Genomic DNA, 19,386 nt, shown 5'->3' on the forward strand with positions numbered 1-19,386 from the left:
CTCAGCATCGGAGAATCACACTGATTGGACTGTTACTAGAATAGATAATGGTGTCAACAGGCTTCATCTTATTGTTTCCAAGGAGCCGTCATTAAAGGGGAGAATTAACACTAAGTTGTTGTAACGCACTGAACGAATTCATAAGGAAAATGAATTGAACGTAGAACCTGGTAACAATCAAATGATAATATATTGCTGCTGAAAAATAATATACATTATATATGGGACTGTAAATGATGAGATTATAAGAGGTTACTGAGGAGTCACCGCAAGTTCATTTATATAAGTCACAAAAAACCCGATGTGACTACTAATGATATTATAATTTATAGTAGGGGCGGAGCATTATTACTAATAATACACACTCCAGCTGCTGCAGAAACTCTTTTTGAAGAGTCAGGGGAAAATTACTTTACAGACTAGATTGATATGAAACGCCGTCATCTTTTTCATAAAGAAAGTCTACAGTATCTGAGGTGGGTATAACGATGTTCTGCAGCAGCTGAGGTGAGTATTATGCTGTTAAGCAGCAGCTGAGATGTGTATTATGATGTTCTGCAGCAGCTGAGGTGTGTATTATAATGTGAAGCAGCTGCTGAGGTGAGTATTATGGTGTTCTGCAGCAGCTGAGATGTGTATTATGATGTTCTGCAGCTGCTGAGGTGTTTATTATGATGTTAAGCAGCAGCTGAGATGTGTATTATGATGTTCTGCAGCAGCTGTGGTGTGTATTATAATGTGAAGCAGCAGCTGAGGTGTGTATTATGATGTTCTGCAGCAGCTGAGGTGTTTATTATGATGTTCTGCAGCAGCTGAGGTGTGTATTATAATGTGAAGCAGCTGCTGAGGAGTGTATTATGGTGTTCTGCAGCAGCTGTGGTGTTTATTATGATGTTCTGCAGCAGCTGAGGTGTGTATTATAATGTGAAGCAGCAGCTGAGGTGTGTATTATGGTGTTCTGCAGCAGCTGAGGTGTGTATTATGATGTTCTGCAGCAGCTGAGGTGTGTATTATGATGTTCTGCAGCAGCTGAGGTGTGTATTATAATGTGAAGCAGCTGCTGAGGTGTGTATTATGATGTTCTGCAGCAGCTGAGGTGTGTATTATGATGTTCTGCAACAGCTGAGGTGTGTATTATAATGTTATGCAGCAGCTGTGGTGTGTATTATGATGTTCTGCAGCAGCTGTGGTGTGTATTGTGATGTTCTGCAGCAGCTGAGGTGTGTATTATGATGTTCTGCAGCAGCTGAGGTGTGTATTATAATGTTATGCAGCAGCTGTGGTGTGTATTATGATGTTATGCAGCAGCTGAGGTGTGTATTATAATGTTATGCAGCAGCTGAGGTGTGTATTATAATGTTCTGCAGCAGCTGAGGTGTGTATTATGATGTTCTGCAGCAGCTGAGGTGTGTATTATGATGTTCTGCAGCAGCTGAGGTGTGTATTATGATGTTAAGCAGCAGCTGAGGTGTGTATTATGATGTTCTGCAGCAGCTGAGGTGTGTATTATGATGTTCTGCAGCAGCTGTGGTGTGTATTCTGATGTTCTGCAGCAGCTGAGGTGTGTATTATGATGTTCTGCAGCAGCTGAGGTGTGATTCATGATGTTCTGCAGCAGCTGAGGTGCGTATTATGATGTTCTGCAGCAGCTGAGATGTGTCCTATGATGTTAAGCAGCAGCTGAGGTGTGTATTACAATGTTCTACAGCAGGTAGGGCTCTGGACTGTATAAAACAGACTGCTCAAGAACCACTTCTTAAAGAGAGGGAGGGAGAGCTCTACATGTCAGATAATCAGTGGTTGGCATAGGAGAAGGAACTATGACAAAAGTAATCTATGACTGATTCTGCAGCAAGAGATAAGCAGTGTATATGTGGCGCCGCTGATCTCTATATAATCTTTCGGTTCTCATAGAAGAATAGTCTACCAGAGTGACAGAGTTTCTTTGTAGCCGCTCTGCTAATAGATGAGAGTCCTGGATGGAGAAGGAATAAAACATTCTTCTCAGGTACCCCCTAGGGTACATGATGGAGGTTAATGGACCTGATAGGCAGTTCTGAGGACATGACCCTTTGCCCGTATGGGGCCCATATATTTCTGCTGGCGGTCCTGGGAAGTAGAGTTCATTTAGTACTTCCCAATTTATGTTTTAGATGAGAATATTTATTTTACTATAGTTAGAATCGCAATGATTGCTTTTATGTCTTTCCTATCCAGATTGTGACTGAGCAAGAAATAGGCTGTTTAGTTTGTTAATTACACTGACCTTTCTATAAGCAGATGGAAAACACAGATAAAAGACTGGAACGACAGCACCTTGAAATGAGAAGGCAGGCGGACGTTATCCAGAACCACGCCGCTATCGTGTCCTTCCAGTTTGCTCGAGGCATTTCCAATTATTGGCTCCGAGACCCAATGTTAGGGATTCGGCAAAAGTCATTATATATGTAAATGCTGAGGGAATTACCCTTTAAGAAATGACCAGAAAGACAAATCTGACAGGCCAATTGGCTTGAGTGTTAAGTTGTCAGCTGACAACCCTTTATGCAACCTTTTTTTCATCTTATTGACCAAAATTTACAAAAATTGGACGAAGCTGTACAATTCTCGTTCCCATGTAGGACGAGCTTTCTTGGTGCCCAAAAGGTTTTTCGAATGCGTCCTTGGTCACCGAAGTTGAGCATGATAGCTGTCGGATGGATGACCATTCATATAATTGTCCCCTGTTGCCCGCATTCTCCACCAATGCCAAGTGTTTTTATCTATACTATGTGCCACCATCCACTCCACACATGTGCAGTTCTGATTGCAGGGCCGGTTGGCTACTCGACCAGGTATCTGTAATTGGGTCGTCAAGCTCCTCTCCCAGCCCCATTCTTCTTACATGTTATATGTGTATATATATATACATACAGTGAAGGAAATAATTATTTGATCCCTTGCTGATTTTGTAAGTTTGCCCACTGTCAAAGACATGAACAGTCTAGAATTTTTAGGCTAGGTTAATTTTACCAGTGAGAGATAGATTATATTAAAAAAAAACAGAAAATCACATTGTCAAAATGATATATATTTATTTGCATTGTGCACAGAGAAATAAGTATTTGATCCCCTACCAACCATTAAGAGTTCAGCCTCCTCCAGACCAGTTACACGCTCCAAATCAACTTGGTGCCTGCATTATAGACAGCTGTCTTACATGGTCACCAGTATAAAAGACTCCTGTCCACAGACTCAATGAATCAGTCTGACTCTAACCTCTACAACATGGGCAAGACCAAAGAGCTTTCTAAGGATGTCAGGGACAAGATCATAGACCTGCACAAGGCTGGAATGGGCTACAAAACCATAAGTAAGACGCTGGGTGAGAAGGAGACAACTGTTGGTGCAATAGTAAGAAAATGGACGACATACAAAATGACTGTCAATCGACATCGATCTGGGGCTCCATGCAAAATCTCACCTCGTGGGGTATCCTTGATCCTGAGAAAGGTGAGAGCTCAGCCGAAAACTACATGGGGGGAACTTGTTAATGATCTCAAGGCAGCTGGGACCACAGTCACCAAGAAAACCATTGGTAACACATTACGCCGTAATGGATTAAAATCCTGCAGTGCCCGCAAGGTCCCCCTGCTCAAGAAGGCACATATACAGGCCCGTCTGAAGTTTGCAAATGAACATCTGGATGATTCTGAGAGTGATTGGGAGAAGGTGCTGTGGTCAGATGAGACTAAAATTGAGCTCTTTGGCATTAACTCAACTCGCCGTGTTTGGAGGAAGAGAAATGCTGCCTATGACCCAAAGAACACCGTACCCACTGTCAAGCATGGAGGTGGAAACATTATGTTTTGGGGGTGTTTCTCTGCTAAGGGCACAGGACTACTTCACCGCATCAATGGGAGAATGGATGGAGCCATGTACCGTCAAATCCTGAGTGACAACCTCCTTCCCTCCACCAGGACATTAAAAATGGCTCGTGGCTGGGTCTTCCAGCACGACAATGACCCGAAACATACAGCCAAGGCAACAAAGGAGTGGCTCAAAAAGAAGCACATTAAGGTCATGGAGTGGCCTAGCCAGTTCCAGACCTTAATCCCATCGAAAACTTATGGAGGGAGCTGAAGATCCGAGTAGCCAAGCGACAGCCTCGAAATCTTAATGATTTACAGATGATCTGCAAAGAGGAGTGGGCCAAAATTCCATCTAACATGTGTGCAAACCTCATCATCAACTACAAAAAACGTCTGACTGCTGTGCTTGCCAACAAGGGTTTTGCCACCAAGTATTAAGTCCTGTTTGGCAAAGGGATCAAATACTTATTTCTCTGTGCACAATGCAAATAAATATATATAATTTTGACTATGTGATTTTCTGTTTTTTTTTAAATATAATCTATCTCTCACTGGTAAAATTAACCTAGCCTAAAAATTCTAGACTGTTCATGTCTTTGACAGTGGGCAAACTTACAAAATCAGCAAGGGATCAAATACTTATTTCCTTCACTGTATATGTATATATATATATATATATATATATATATATATATATATATATATATATATATATACATACACGACAACTACAGACTTAGGCTGGGTTCACATGAGCACATTAAGTCCGTAATGGACGGAACGTATTTCGGCCGCTAATCCCGGACCGAACACACTGCAGGGAGCCGGGCTTCTAGCATCATAGTTAGGTACGACGCTAGGAGTCCCTGCCTCGGTGCGGGACAACTGTCCCGTACTGAAAACATGATTACAGTATTACATTATGGACGTAATGTGCTCGTGTGAATCCAGCCTTAGGTAGGTGGAATAAAAGTGGGACCTTCCATTTTAGTACTAAATCACTCCTATGCTCCTAATACTGCCAAAGTTACTACACAGTCCCCTCAGAACTGTTATGGACAAAGACAGAATTTGCAAGAGTCTTGAAGCGACTTTCCAGCCAGTAATAAAACTTTGACTATACATTGCAAATATATAGTCAACATACCGGGTGCCCTCTTCCCTTATGATCTTGCCGCCGTTCCAGTATTCCAGTCCCCATTTTCCTCACTCCAAAATGGCAGCCACAGTCTCAGACTTACAAGACCTCCTAAACTTCGTCATCAGCGCGGGCAGTGGAGGTGGTGAGGGCATGTTTCTGACTTCCAAAAAGCCCTCCCTATATGGAAGTCTAAGACTGTGGTGGCCATTTTGGACAGAGGAAAACAGGAGACCAGAATTCTGGAACGGAGGCAGGAGCGGGGCACCAAGTATGTTAACTATACATTTGAAGTGTATAGTCAAATTCTTAATTTGGACTGGAGGGTCGCTTTAAATGGAAATAGCTCTTGTGGAAAGGGCAAGTCACTACCAACCCTACCACGCAATGGGCCTCGTAGGAAAAGGTTGAACACAGATGAGAGTAACTGCCAACATATCAAGTGTGGCATAGTGTTGGACTGAGGTGACATCGGAGGAAACAAATCTGAGAGTTCATGCTCCAACTCTACAGAAAAAAGTCCATGCTGGATCCTGTTCTGGCTGGGCCCACAGAAGAATCCACTGGTCATGTGGCGGACTAGTCTAAACTCGATCCCGACGTTGGTCATATTTTGTATTATATTTTATGATATCTCGGGTGTAGTCGACACATTATATACAGAGTACGAGATATCTCCATGGACTCTAGCGGTGAGACCCTTAGAGATGTCTTGTAGTCTCCTGATCTTTTGATATTATATAATGCTTTTGCTATTCTCCTGAAGAATATAAAATAATACAATCAACCGGTGAATTTTCAAGTTTGCCTACACGGCAGTAATGTCCAAAGAGGACGGGGCCCCCCATAACAAAGATAAAATAGCCCCTTTTCCAGTGGGCTAGACACTACCAAACTCCTGACTTCTGAGGACAGGTGCAATGGCGTACATAGAAATCAGGGGGCCCCATAGCAAAGATTAAAATAGACCCTCTATTATGATGCCTGGTATTGCCTCTTGGGCCAATTCCCCACCCTCTTGTATGCTAACAATGCAGCTCCTCTGGTGGTGGGAGTCCGGTATAGGTTCTCACCACCCAGTAGGAAAGGGTATGGAACCAACCAGGGCAGAGCACCCTCAGTCCCTCGCTCTTTAGTTGCCCCCAACCCAATTTCATGACAACTACATTTTCCACTTCCTTGTTTGCTAATATTGCAGAACATGTGGAGACCACATCTTGGTGTAAGGTCTCACCACCCATTATAATGGTGCCAAGACCAACCCGGAATGGGCCTTTCTCTTCAGGGGCACCATAGCAGCTATATCATCTGCCTGTATTGTAGGTACACCCTTTCTATAAGGGCGGACGTGTATTCAGTGCATTCGTTTTTGTAATTACCCCCCCCATTATTTTGAGAACCTTTATCATGGGAATGATCCTTGTCCCTATAAGATCAGCTTACAGTCTTTTAAATAACATTTACTTAGTGCGTAAGATTTCCCGAGCTCATATACTATTCCAGGAAGTCGCAGAGTTCTGGGTTCAGTTAAAACGCTTGTGTTTTTCCAGAGAGTGTGTGAGATCTGGGAATCCCACCGCAGGAAGTCACAGAACGGAGGACGAGTTATGCGCTCAGTATTATACGCGGTGACACATCGCTATCCTCCTGTATTAGGCCGGGCTGTTAAACTAGCCGTACATCTGACAGATCTTATTTATCAGGCCAGAAAGAACGTATGGAAATGAAGGGCTGCGCGCTGTCCGCATGGTCGTGATTCACTGCGAGGAAGCAACCCGGCTCTCAACATGTGTCTTGTATCACATTTCAAAACAACGCTTTCATTCCTGAGCCGGATTCTTCTATGTATCTTTCATAGGGCTGGTACCCACTTAAAGGGGTCGTCTGGTTATACCCTATTAGGGCATTCCGAGTTAATAGAGGGGAAATCCTCCTTCGCGACCTCCATGAATTATCTCGAGCTAAGAACGTCTACAGTAAACATCTGTCTCTCTCTGGAGGACCCAACACTAACTGGATTTCACTGGGCACCATGTAATACTTAATTTCTCTTGTGATGGCGCTGCAGGGGAATACAACACTTCATTATGTTTCCTGATGATCACAACTGATCACTAGGGTTCTCAACAGCAGGACACCCTGAGATCAGCTCATTTTTAGTGGATGTCTATATCTATAATCTATCTATCTACCTATCTATCTATCTATCTATCTATCTATCTATCTATCTATCTATCTATCTATCTATCTATCTATCTATCTATCTATCTATATCTCTCTCTCTCTCTCTCTCTCTCTCTATCTATCTATCTATCTATCTCTCTCTCTCTCTCTCTCTCTCTCTATCTATCTATCTATCTCTATCTATCTCTCTCTCTCTCTCTCTATATATATATCTATTTATCTATCTAGCTATCTCATACCTATTTATTTATTTATCTATCTATAATTAACATCTATCTATCTATCTATCTATCTATCTATCTATCTATCTATCTATCTATCTATCTATCTCTATCTATCTATCTATCTATCTATCTATCTATCTATCTATCTATCTATCTATCTATCTATCTATCTATCTATCTATCTATCTATCATCTCATATCTATCTATCTATCTATCTATCTATCTATCTATCTATCTATCTATCTATCTATCTATCTATCTATCTATCTATCTATCTATCTATCTATCTATCTATCTATCTATCTATCTATATACAAAGTCCAGCAGCACTAGCAGCGTGTGGGTGCAAGCTCAGAGGGACAGACCAAGTCCCAAATAAAGTGCCCACTTTTTTCACCCTCAATATTGGAGTTGCTGCTCATTCTTTGGATTCCTATCTATCTATCTATCTATCTATCTATCTATCTATCTATCTATCTATCTATCTATCTATCTATCTATCTATCTATCTATCTTTCTATCTATCTCATATCTATCTATCTATCTATCTATCTATCTATCTATCTATCTATCTATCTATCTATCTTTCTATCTATCTATCTCATATCTATCTATCTATCTATCTATCTATCTATCTATCTATCTATCTATCTATCTATCTATGTGTCTAATATCTATCTATCTATCTATCTATCTATCTATCTATCTATCTATCTATCTATCTATCTATCTATCTATCTATCTATCTATCTATCTATCTATCTATCTCTAATATCTATCTATCTTTCTTTATCTCTAATATCTATCGATCGATCGATCAATCAATCAATCTATTTATCTATCTATCTATTATAACCACTATCCATTTCCCATTTTCCAATATATTTTACAGTAACATACATATCTGTGCCTACTTAATACAATCCCAGTTAAGCACAGCCAGCTGTGGCACATACATAACAACCCTATAATTTGGACGTGGGCACAGATCCCTGCAGGGCACACACGTACCTAAGATGCACATGGGCATAAGAATGCTTCAAATTCCAAAACCTTATAATGAGACTAAGGCGGCACAGGGATATTTTGACACCTGAAATGATGAAACAATGTTGAAAATGCAAACTGCTCCCCCCTCCACCCCCTGCTTGAAAAAAAAGAGGGGGAGTAGAGTGTATAAGGGTGTGTTATATGGGTGGGGGAGTGAGCCTGGCAGCTAAAGAGACTCAGTAATTGCCCAGATCCCTCACATCAGAGCTGTCGCTGCAGAGGAGCACAGGCACAGGCACAGGCACCATTTGACCTCTCAGATTTAGCTCCTGGATGGAAGCCAGTAAAGCTGAGGAGCAGAGAGAAGCACAGGCAGTTGTTACACAGAGCTCAGGGGGGAGTGAGAGGAAGACAATGAGAGCGCAGAGGGGACATTCATCCTGAGAGACGTTACTTTCCCAGAAAAGTACAAGAGATCTGGAAAAACGTTGCGTCTCGGAGATACTTTTACACCATGCGCTCAACCTTGCGCTTCTTGGATCCTGCTCAATCTAAACCCTTTGTGGAATGACTGCACCCCCAGCACTGGCCAAGACCCTCAGATACCCACTGCTCTCATGATGAGGATTTAACTCCTATGTCTTCTATGCTATGAGTTACTTCTACACCTTGGAGTATAGGATTTGGGTTAGGATGCATTTGAACACTGAGCCAGGGTTTAAGAAGAGAAATCCCCTCAGCTTAAAGGTAAGTTCTTATCATAGGTCCATGGTCACCTATACTGTGATGTGCACCTTCTATAATAACCTGTATCCTGTTGTATCTCTTCCATGTTCACCTCTACCCAGCTGGCCATCTTCCACCCCCTGTTGTCACCTATTACCTGCTGCGCATCTTTCATGGTCACCAGTACCCTTCTGTGGTCACTTATACCCTTCTGTGGTCACTTAAACCCTTCTGTGGTTACGTATAACCTTCTGTGGTCACTTATACCCTTCTGTGGTCACTTATACCCTTCTGTGGTCACTTATACTCTTCTGTGCATCTCTCATGGGCACCTAAACTTTGCTATGCATCTTCCATTGCCACTTATACCATCCTGTGCCCACCTACACCTTTCTGTGCATCTTCCACGGTAGTCTCCATTGTCACCTCTACCCTGCTGAGCATCTTCTATGGTCACCTCTACCATGCGGTCTATCTACTATGGTCTCTTCGGCCCCGCTATCTATCTTCTATGGTCACCTCTACCCCACTGTGGATCTTCTATGGTCACCTCTACCATGCAGTCTATCTACTATTGTCACCTCTGCCCCGCTGTCTATCTTCTATGGTCACGCATACCCTGCTGTTTATCTTCCATGGTCACCACTACCCTGCTGTGCATCTTCCATGGTCACCTCTACCCTGCTGTGCATCTTCCATGGTCACCTCTACCCTGCTGTGCATCTTCTATGGTCACCTCTACCCTGCTGTTTATCTTCCATGGTCACCTCTACCCTGCTGTGCATCTTCTATGGTCACCTCTACCCTGCTGTTTATCTTCCATGGTCACCTCTACCATGCGGTCTATATTCTATGGTCATCTCTACCATGCGTTCTATATTCTATGGTCACTTCTACCCTGCTGTCCATCTTCCATGGTGACATCTACCCAGCTGTCCATCTTCCATGGTGACATCTACCCAGCTGTCCATCTTCCATGGTGACATCTACCCAGCTGTCCATCTTCTATGGTCACATATATCCTGCTGTGCATCATCTGGGTAACTTGCAGCACAGATGATTATAGCGTTTTCTGGTTCATGTATGAACTCTGGTCCTTAAGGATCTTCTCTCTCCCTTTGTTTAATTATTATTACTTGTTATTTTAGTCAATATTTGCATTGCAAAATGTATTATTTTGGTGGTTCACATACAAAAAGGATTTCATTATGATGATACATAAGGTGCTACAAAATAACCACCAAGTAAAGTATATTATATTGTGCTTCTACTAGATACAATGTCAGCTCCACATGTCTCCAGATACATATAGCCAGGGGCGTAGCTGGGAAGGGGAGCTGGAGGGGCATGTGCCCCAAGTGCTGTGTGCCAGGGGGTGGCAAGAACCACTCCACCTTGGCCAGGGCATTTAGATACAGGAGTAGGGCAGCAAACTGAACCTTTCCCTACATGAAGGATAAACTAGCATACAGGTGCAGCAACTCCAAGTGCAACCCTTCTTCATCTGATGTCTTCTCTTGTGTGGCTGACCATGAACACATGGGTCCTGACTATGTACAAGGATCAGTAGAAGTTCCCAAACTGTAGACAGGAGATGTGTAAATATCAGAGATCATCCAACCAAAGCTTCTTCTGGTATGTAGCAAGTAAGATCCAGTTAATGAATTTGTAGTACACAACAGGTGGAGGAGCATCCAGTGTGTGTAATATGGAATTCCTGCAAATTCTCTAAAGAACGTGGCATACAGCATATAATGAAATCTAATACTGATCAGTGTCCAGTAGAGATGGCAATCTATCGACGATTGTCTTTGCTATGGAAGTTTTACATTGTCTTCAATATATAAAATATACTGTATATATAATATATAGTAGATAGATAGAGACAGAGATAGATTAGATAGATAGATAGATAGATAGATAGATAGATAGATAGATAGATAGATAGATAGATAGATAGATAGATAGATAGATAGATAGATAGATAGATAGATAGATAGATAGATAGATAGATATGAGATAGATAGATAGATAGATAGATAGATAGATAGATAGATAGATAGATAGATAGATAGATAGATAGATAGATAGATAGATACATAGATACATAGATACATAGATAGATACATAGATAGATACATAGATAGATACATAGATAGATACATAGATAGATAGATAGATAGATAGATAGATAGATAGATAGATAGATAGATAGATAGATAGATAGATAGATAGATAGATAGATAGATAGATAGATAGATAGATCCTGTATTTATAATGTAGATGTATTTTATTACAGAACATGTCAACCATTGATCAAGCCATCTCTTAATATGGACAGAACACCCACTGAACATTATCCGTCTGCTTTTCTACCATTTATAGACAAATACTATTCATCGGACCATTTGATTTCTCTAAGGATTTCCCTCAGCTGAACGCTATGTTCTGTTTCAGATCTGATGACAAATGTTTCCTTTCATCCTTCACTCCACAGAAGGAACAATCACCATCTATAATAACCTCAGTAAGTTTCCAGTCTTTGTTGCAGGTGGCAGAGCTGTTTCTGTCCTGTACATGTGATTGGAGGGTGACCTGGGTCCCAGCGGCCCTTTTCCCCATATTCTGCACATTTTCACTACTTTTAACCCAATCACTACTGGATTTCCTCAGCAGATCCGTTCAGCGTATAATATATGTGCTAAGAGGTGCGCTCTGCTGGCCATTCCTGTATATAGCTTTCAAACCATATGTTCAATAAGAATAGCACTTCTACTATTGATGACGGTGAATATACCATATTTTTTTTTTTAGGTAGAAACAAGAAAAAACATGGACGAAATGCAATAAATAATAATACGTTTTTATTTTATATAGAATTTAAATGATCCAAAACCCAAATTAGTATCCAGAGGAGTACCCTGAAGCTCCTGGACCCCAATGAAAAGTCTGTAACAGGGCCCCCACCTACCATGTGCCATTTATAATATTGGTGCTTTCTTATGTAGCAGAGGGGACTTTGGGCCCTCAGGCATATTGGCCCTGGTGCAACTGCTACCTCTGCACCCCTATAGATTATTCCCTGATATTACCCATATACAATGATGCAGGCAGGTTATGCTGAAACTTGCGCTTATTTAACTGATACAAAGCCCCACAATGGCTACTAGTAAATGTAAATGATATATGAGGCAAGACTTAATTTTATATGTAATGAAGGCTGGTCACTTTACTTTAGGAAACCAAATTAACTAAAAGCAGGGACGTAACTGGGATGGGGAGTGGCTGATGGGGCATGTGCCTGGGTGATGGCTGCCAAGGAGTGTCAACATGCCACTCTCAGCAAATTAGATCTTTGCCCTGGGTGATGTAAAGTCTAGGTACAACTATAACTAAAGAAAAAAAAATTCCCGAACTAATTGGCCTCCCAAAGTGCCAATGAGAGGATATAAAACGCTCCTCCCCTTAGACAGCTCCACCCCTGCTGAGCCAACGCTCTAAAATTTTATAAAAGTTCGCATGACGCCCTTCCCTGCAGACCTGACTTCCAAGAAACAAGTTTGTAAGACATCAGGGAGAGAGGTTCACTTCTTCTTGTCCTATAACTGATACTTTAAGGGAACTTTTTCAAGGGCATGATTGCACCAAAGAAAACCCGCCCGGTTCCTTTTAAGAGTGCATACTTCTATAGACGCACTATTGTTGTAATTGCCTATGAATGTACATTTTCTATCATGTAAACAATGATGAGTAGTTTTGTACATGATTTAACAATTCTATAGCCTCCCGAAGTGCCAGTCAGAGGCTGTGAAATGCTCCTCACATTAGTTAGCCCCTCCCCTGCTGAGTCAAAGAGGTCACATGACACACTTCCCTCCAGTCCCTGATTGGCAATTCAGAAACTTATTTAAAGGGCATCATAGCACCAAAAAAATTTCCTTTAAGAGTGACTGTTTTTATTGACACATACATAGACAATTATTTTCATCCCACACATATATTTCCTTTTAATTACACAATGATGAGTCATTTTTAATCATTCAAAAAAAGCAAGTTTGGAGCCAATGAACATATTTTGCTTAAATCCCGGCAAGCTTATTCCCATATGACAATGCTTTGTTCCATTTGGCGAGGGCAGCTTCGTCTACTGGTGGTGAACTCTGTGCCACGGTCCATGTGTGCGGCATTTACTGCCACCGCCGTGGATCCGAGAGACGCTGATGTTGAATTAACACCAAGCAGATAGGATTTGGCATCATAAGAGAATAAAATAGACAGCTAATGGCCTAACACTATGAACCTACACAAATATTTTCCCCAGCATTCAGCCTACAGCAGCTCGGTAAACACAAACAGCCCAGGACCAGCACTGCGCTGACTAATAACACAAGCCCCAAGCCAAATTTGTCATACAAATTGAGTCTTAGCTTAGACGGAACGGCAAATGTTCCAGATTTTTTTTTAATACCTTCTTTTTATTCTGTTACATAATCCATCATTAGTGCGATCTGAATGCCGGCGATGACTATGGAGCGAATATTTGCAAATAACGACAAGTAGTTCATGTGTACAGAAAATTCGAAAAAAAAATCTAAATAGATGAAGATTTTTCTACTGATTCGAAAAGAATAGCCAAATTTTTGAAAATTGGTTTGGATTTCTTAGTGTGGAGTCTCATTTCCCACCTATGAGACAATGAAGGCCAAAATACTCCAATAAATATTCCTATCTTAAAATCCATTGTCTTATATGAAGGAAATGAGACTCCGTAACGATGGGGGTCCTCGAAGTTGGTTTGGAAATGGATATGTTGGGATCTTGGGGGGGAGCCAAATAAAGCTTTGGACTCCCCAATCACTTATTCAATGGCATTTGGTCTGGCTACAGTCCGTATATCTTATTGACGGGCTGGGTTCCAGTTATTTAGTTGTGGAGGACCTCTTGGGTTGTACCTAAGTCTCATAGCTGGTTCCTCTGTGCTGGCGTTAATCAGCAGGAAGTAAAAATGGAATGGTCATGTGGGCAGATTTAGGTCAGACTTGGTGGCTTCGAGGACCTCAGTCATCTGGGATTAAAGACAGAGATGTGGTATTCTGGACATGTTGTGGTTAACAATACACCCGCCATGCAGTGCCACTACTTTACCATGAGGAACAATGCACAACAAATTCACAGTAGTACCTATAACATAGTAGGTCTGAACCTATAGACAGCCCTGGTGGAAGGGCACCAGTATTTATATGTAAATTATGCATATTTATATGTTAATTAGGTTATTACTGTGCTTTGGGAGTGAGAGGAGGACACCCATGGAAGGACAAGGGAATGGCTGCAGAAAGGGAGCTAGATGTTGTGAGATCTATACATGACTTAAAGCGGTATTCCCATCTTAGACATTTATAGCATATCCACAGGAGGCAGAACGGAGTTGGGGGACCTCCTTTCAAAAGATACGTGTGAGTCCCAGAGATGGCACCCGCATCTATCAGACATTTATAGTATATCCTGTGGATATGCCATCAATGACTAAAATGGGATCACCCTTTTAAGGTGTGGCCTATTTGATAGGCGGAGTCTGTGGTGCCCGAAAATCAATTTCTACCACCAAAACAGTGCCCATGCTCATATGCCACATGTGTAGCATTCCAGGACAGTTGACAGTTGTCTAAGTAAATCCTAAATGCCTTCTCTTCAGCATTGAAAACATCTCAAAACCACCCCAAAAATAATATGTCCATAGAGATAACATATCTCAGTGGCAGCATTAAAGGGGTTTTCCCATCCTGGACATTTATGGCATATCCACAGGATAGATGTGGCTCCCACCTCTGGAACACCCACCTATCTCTGGAATGAGGCCCCCGGACACCATTACCGCCTTGTCCTGCTCCCACTTGTCTACGGACACTGACTGAAGTCGGGAGTGCGGAAACAGCTGAGCTACGTTGTTTCTCTAGCCCCCAAAAAATTGAATGGGAGCTATGGAAATAGCGTAACTCGCCGTATTTCTCTTTCTCCGTACTCCCAATTACCTTGTCATACAGTGGCTGGAGAGCAGCGGAACCAGAACAAGGTCAGCCGGATGTCAGGAGGCCCCGTTCTGGAGATAGGTGTGGGACCCACATCTATCGGGCATTTATGGCATATCTTGTGGATATGCCCCTTTAAGGAGCAACACCAGTCCATATATTGTGTGATACAGTATTCGTAGTATTTATTTTGTCGTCATCACTGACATCATCTTCTAGCGCCCAACACCTGTGAACCTGAAACCCGCAGGGAAACAAAATGTTGAACCAATATTTACGCTTCTCTCCGCTATTAATTCGGCTGACGTCTTGATTAGGTGATTAGTGTTGTTTCCATGACAACGCAACCAACGACCCTATTACATTGCCTCTTCGCGCTTATACCAATCCGCACGTCTGCGACACTCGTAAACCTTTCTGTCTAATTAAAGCTCACGATGTAGTCACACCTGGCTGCGCTCCTTAGCGGAAAATACCCACATAGCCATGTACATAGGATGACTGTACTAGTAAATAGAGAAGCAGATGCCCCAACGTGTCCACCCTCTAAGGGTCTCCCCGACCCTCACACTACACTCCACAACACGGGCGACATAAAAGTTTCTGATGTTTCGGCATCAACAGACCCCAGAATCTCGGGCTGAGCACAGTCCATTAGGCAGTGTATGGTGGTGTCATCTGTGCACTATATGGAAAGGTTATTTTGGCACTGTATGGCGGTATTCAATGAGCGTTGTAAGACACCGTTTTTTTAGTGTTCGCAAGTGGAAACGCAAGACATTGACTATGCTGGTAGTGTATTACGCTGCGGTTCTGCCGCACGCAAATACGGGCGGCCAAGCCGCACATAATACGCATCGTGTGCATTGGCCCTAAGGGTAAGTTGACACATAGCATAAATACTGCGGATTTTCCGCAGCGGATTTTGTTGCGGACAATCCGAAGCGTAATATAGTAGCAGCAGAGTGGATGAAATTTGAACAAATCTCCACCACACGCTGCGTAAATGATAAGCGGAAAAAAACGCTCAGAAATTGACCTGCGGTGCGTTTTTTTAATCCACAGCATGTCAATTGTATTTGCGTAATCGCTGTTTTTTGCAGGATTTACCCATTGAATTCAATAGGGAGGTAAATCCCGCAAAAAATAGAAAATGTTGCGATTTTTGTGCCGGAAATGCTGCAATTCTGCCTCAAAAATTGCAACTCAGAAAAAAAATTTTTATGCTTACCCAGAATTCTATGCTTCTTCGTCCCACGTTTCATCCCATGTGACCGCTACAGCCAATCACAGACTGCAGCGGTCACATGGGATGAAACCTTATCCCTGGAGGTCGGTCTTTTTTTCTGTTTTCCGCAGCGGACAATCCAACTGAAAAATTGCACCACAATTTGGTGTGGTTTTTCGGCTGGCATCCCCTGCGGCTGCCAGGGCGGCTACGCTGTGTACCTTTATGCAGCATGTATCGGCTCTGTGTGAATTTACCCTTATACTACTACTTTGTGGCTTTACTTGGGTAGTGTTTGGCAATGCACGGTACTGGTAATTGTGCACTATATGGTGGTATTATTTCGACATTACATTGTGCTATTACTTGTGTACTACAGCACGGCCGCTATACTGTGACCGGCACCGACCCCTGCATAGCTTCCAGCGCCCGGAGGAAACCGGAACAGCTCAACAGTGCCAGGTCCGTGTGTCCGACCCCCACCAATCATATACTGATGACCTATCCTGTAGATAGGTTATCAGTATTAAAAACAGCCCAAAAACTGGACAAACCCTTTAAAAAAAAAAAACTTTAATTATTATTATTTTTTATTATACATTTGTCTCTGTTTTATCTGTGAGAAAATGTAATACCATTTGCATCCTGCCAAAAACAACTTATAATGTATTAATTACTGCACAGCGGAGCAGAGAAAAATTTAATTTATTTCCTACAATTAATCGGGATTATCCGGCTGCAGAGATATTTTTATCAAACAAGTAGCAAGAACATAAAGTAAAGCAAGGGCTGTTCTATGAACTGTGGGTAATCCTCGCTGTTTTCTGTAATTATCAACTATCCTACTTGCTGGATATAGCAAATAAATTAAGAGATTGTTAAAGAAAATCTCATAACTACCAGTGCTGGGAAAATGTAAAGTGAATGTCCACCCTTCAAAACATTTTTTTTAAATCTAAATAGGTCCAAAATATTTAGCAATTTAATTTCTTAATTTATATCTTAATATATCACACCTGGAGCTCCGTTTTTCTGATACACAGCTCCAAATTCACTGGATTCACAATTCTGACTTCCTGCAGCCACCACTAGAGGGAGCTTAGTGCATATGATTTATTGAACTCAATAATAAAACAGAATGCAGTAAGCTCCTAAGCTCCCTCTAGTGGTGACTGAAGGAATTCAAAATGTTAACATTTACCTCTAAGTAGGGGATTGGGAGCTCTGTATCACAAGAACAAAACTCTGACCGCTATAAAGATATATTAAGAAATTAAACACTGATTGATGTACATAAAAATGATAAGGTGTTAAAAAAGTGGACATTCATTTAAAGCTCAGTAAGACAAAAGACATGGTGCCTGGTTCCGACTTCTATCTCTATATAGTTATGCCATTGGAGATGAGCTGCAATACAAGATACAACCCATGGACAGGTGTGGTGCGGTTTTTGGAAGAAAGCAGCCATGTTTTTCTAATCCTGTACAATTCCTTTAATATTGAGCACTAATGACAAGTGGTCACTGCAGACTATTCCAACTTAAATGGGTTTTCCAGTCTGATATAAATTAAGCGTAATTATTGTATAATAAAAAAAATCTGCAAATTTTTATTATACTTTGTTTTTCTCACCATTTCAAGATCTTTGCTTGTTGTCAGTGCATGGAAACAATATTATTGTTGTTGTTGTTGTTGGTTATTTTTCCATCGTGAGACTGAAAACCCATACAGAGCTAATAGGTTTTAATACTATCTATCAGTTTTGGAATACATAGTCAGGAGGGTGTATAGCCTCCAAATGTAAACAATGATTGTTTCCATTCACTGGCAGGAAACAGGGATCTTGAAAGTAGAGTAAATCAGAAAGCTGTGTAGCTTTTTATTACACAGTGATTGCAGCGTTTGTCTGCCTTGGACAATCCCATTTTATGGGAACTAATCACACAGTGTCAAGCTGCTGGAACCCTCAGTGATCGGCTATGAGCTGTAGCAAGTGTCTAATTTCTCTGCAGTGCCACCTCAGGAGAAATTAAGTATCACACAGTACTCACTGAAACCAAGGTGCTGTTCGCGTAATGCACGGATGTGCCAGGTCCTTCAAGCGACCGACGTTACAATACACGAGGGTCCTGAACTTGATGTAATACCGCACACAGCCATGAACAAGGGTGGCACTGATAATTGAAGAAACCAGCCGTGTTTTTCTAATCTTTTAAAATCCCTTTAATTATAAATGAAAGCCCTCAATGAATACCATTTGTGTTTAACAAGTTTAGCCATATGTTAGACTTGCCGCATGTCCCTATCCATGAATCTAGACCTTTCCCCGGAATATTATGCTTACTGTATGAAATCGTATTACATCCAATTATCAGGAGAAACTTCAGTTTTATTGTTGCTGCTACCTTTGTAGTTTTCCTGCAAGAGCAGCGCAGTCCTAGCAGGAGCCGGCTGTGATGTCAGATCAGAGCTTCTTCATTTTCAAGGCAACTTTCCTGTTTTGGTAGCTAATGATACAGATGTGTCTCCACCGCTCCGGCTCGCACAATAACGACCTTTTAATCTGTCCTTATAAAAGGGATTTCCAGTTCTTCTTTAAGGTATTATTACCAATTAATATGATTCTATTAAATCCTTTTATGTTCAGAAGCCCTTGAGTTCATGTTCGCTTCAGCCATCTAGACCATGCTACTGTCACAGGGCCCATTATCGGATGGGGCCCGGCACTAAACTGCTTCCCTTGCTTGCTGTTACACCTAGTATTTGTCTGCAGTGCCGCTAGGGAGAGTTCACTGCATAGAGATCTGTGCAGCTCTGATTGAGCTTACTACTGGCTGTATAAATCCATATACATTGAGCTCCCCCTAGTGGCTGCTGCATGAAGCCAGAATTATGTCATTTGCTATGTGAAGGAAAACAGTAAACCTTTTTTACGATAGAAAAGTGGCCTAAAGCAGACAATAAATTCCCCCTTTGTGTAAGAATCAGAGCTCCAACCCCTATAAATATTTATTA

At 41.6% G+C, this 19,386-nt stretch overlaps 1 protein-coding gene across 3 annotated transcripts in view; it reads left to right on the plus strand.

Moving 5' to 3' along the window:
* Positions 1–8,555: 8,555 nt before the first annotated feature.
* The window catches only part of SHISAL1 (shisa like 1), a 96,152-nt gene continuing 85,321 nt past the window's right edge, over positions 8,556–19,386 (plus strand). Inside the window, exon 1 of one of the 3 annotated variants that reach the window (XM_075859821.1) lies at positions 8,556–9,135. The gene's annotated coding sequence lies outside the window, so the exon portion shown is untranslated. The remainder of the gene's footprint in view (positions 9,136–19,386) is intronic. The other 2 variants (XM_075859819.1, XM_075859820.1) reach the window with 2 other exon arrangements.

This window comes from Rhinoderma darwinii, chromosome 3, assembly GCF_050947455.1.
Source record: "Rhinoderma darwinii isolate aRhiDar2 chromosome 3, aRhiDar2.hap1, whole genome shotgun sequence".
NCBI lineage: Eukaryota > Metazoa > Chordata > Amphibia > Anura > Rhinodermatidae > Rhinoderma > Rhinoderma darwinii.